Below are 1987 nucleotides of genomic sequence, written 5' to 3'. Positions count from 1 at the left end.
GTCAGCCCCTGGTTTTCAACAATGATGCAAAAAACATACACTGGTGAAGAACATAACTTCAATAAATGGTGCTGGAGATAGTGGATATTCATATGTGAAAGAACAGATTACAACCTTAAATGTAAGGCACAAAAGTATAGAAGAAAAAATAGGGAAAATGCCTGAGTTATTGATTTGTCTGAGCATAGGTTTGTTGAAAAAGACCTAAAAATCAGAGGCAACAAAGCAGAAACAAGTGATAGTATACCAAACTAAAATGTTTCTGAACTGCAAATAATCAACAGGATGAAGAGACATCCTGCAGGAGAGGGTAAACTTATTTTCAAGCTATTCATCTAATGAAGGATTAATATTAAGAGTATATAAGAAGCTCAATAAACTCAACAGCAATAAGAAAAAAAATAGCCCTGTTTTCAAAATTAAGTCAAAGTATGAGCAAACATTTCTGAAGAAGATATACAATAGTCGAGTATGTGGAAAAATCCTCATTATCACCAATTACCAATAAAGCATAAATCAAAGCTAAAAAAGAATAAATGTAGGGCAGTATGGTGATGACCTGATAAAACTTGACACACTACAAAGTTAACTCACAAGAGAAGGTTTAGAAGTCACCTCTGGAGGCCTCCCTGAGTGTGCTGGGCATACTTTTACCCATAAGCTCAGACTAGCTGAGCCTGGATTAGATAATGTGTAGAAACACTGTTAAAAGTGTTTGTTTTTCTGTCTATAGATCTCTTTCTTTCACTTTACTTCTTTCTTTTACTCGTGAGAAAAGTAAATTTGAAACAGTTTTTTTTTTAAGGGGGGGGTTACCGTTGTTATAGTGCACTCAGCGAGAAATAAAAAGACATCCAGACATAGCCAAATTTATTGGAGTTTATCGATTAAGCAGGTGGCGTATGGGGGGACTCATGTCTCTCAAAACCCCGCAGCCCCAAGTGAAAGGAGAAAGGGGTTTATATAGGCCAAAAATGCACAGATGTTTTCCAAGGACAAAGGAACAAAGTAAAAGGGCTTCAGGAGAAATAGAGGGTAGGGTTTTCTACCTTAAAAGCAAAAAATGTCAGTTACAGAAGCAAAGCAAGCAGGTTAATTAGTCTTGAGGGTAAGTTCTGATTACAATGAAATTTTAATGGTTTCTCTGGTTCTGAACAAGGTTCTTGAGGCACGTGGGAATGGGGCTTCTTTGGATCCTAACTGCACTCAGGGGAGGGGGAGAAGGAGGCATAGTTTCTAAAATGAAACCACCCTTTCAAAATGGAGTCACACTTGCTTCATTCCCAACTTCTCTTGGAGGGGCTCCTCTAAGATAGGGTCATGGCTGTTTGACCATAATGCACATGTGCTCACCAAAGAGACAGAAACAGAAACTGAGATATTATCTTCAGGAAGGGGGAGGCTATGCTCCAATCCTTTCTCTTTTATTTTCTTCTCAGGATTTTGGACACACACACAAACACACAAACACTCCCAGTGTGATATTAAAGGCATCAGTCCAGGACTCGAAATATGACCAGACATGTGGAGGCAAACATCTTAAACATGATGCTTCTTGCTGGCCTCTTTGAAACAATGTGGTTTTGTTTGTTTGTTTATTTGTTTTAGTCAACAATGCTGTGCCAATGGGTGGTGTGCTGAAGGTGCTGGATCCCATAAGGTCAGTTAAGTAGTTGAATCACTGACTGGATGGCTGAAAGTACATGCCAGGCATGTGTTCATGTATACTCAAAATCTCAAAGAAAATGGGGGAGGAGTTGTGCTTTCTTTTTCTCTCTCTCTCTTTGTCTCTCTCCAGTGGCAAGTGCATGTGCCCTGTAGCTAAAACTAAAACTAAAATAAATCCTGACTAACTGTATTTTGAGTCAATTGTTTGAAGTAGTGTATGTTATCAAAGACTGCTCAGGAAGTTTCCTGAGGGTCCCTTGAGCATGAAACAATTCTTCCTCCTGTTATGGCTGTTTTGGAATGGGGTTGTGCTCCACTC

The sequence above is a fragment of the Tupaia chinensis genome, unplaced genomic scaffold (genome assembly GCF_000334495.1).
Source record: "Tupaia chinensis unplaced genomic scaffold, TupChi_1.0 Scaffold146339_1, whole genome shotgun sequence".
Taxonomy (NCBI): Eukaryota; Metazoa; Chordata; class Mammalia; order Scandentia; family Tupaiidae; genus Tupaia; species Tupaia belangeri.
The sequence above is the reverse complement of the archived record's forward strand: the minus strand, read 5'-3'. Positions refer to the sequence as shown.